Genomic DNA, 214 nt, shown 5'->3' with positions numbered 1-214 from the left:
TAACCCACCTGTTGTCTGTGTTCCTCGTCGGGTCCTTGTCTATTATCGTAGTCAGTATCTATGTCTGTCTAGTGTGTGCCGTCTACACTCTCCAGTCGTACTGCTAAGTCCTGGTTTGAGTTCGCTCGCACGAAGTCCGGTTTATTCAGTTGCTACCGGTATTTGGCTGTGTGCCTGTCTCTCTGCCGTGCTGCCTGTTTTGGACTGTGAGCTT

Source organism: Poecilia formosa, unplaced genomic scaffold (genome assembly GCF_000485575.1).
Source record: "Poecilia formosa unplaced genomic scaffold, Poecilia_formosa-5.1.2 Scaffold1406, whole genome shotgun sequence".
NCBI lineage: Eukaryota > Metazoa > Chordata > Actinopteri > Cyprinodontiformes > Poeciliidae > Poecilia > Poecilia formosa.
Note: the sequence above shows the minus strand (reverse complement) of the source record.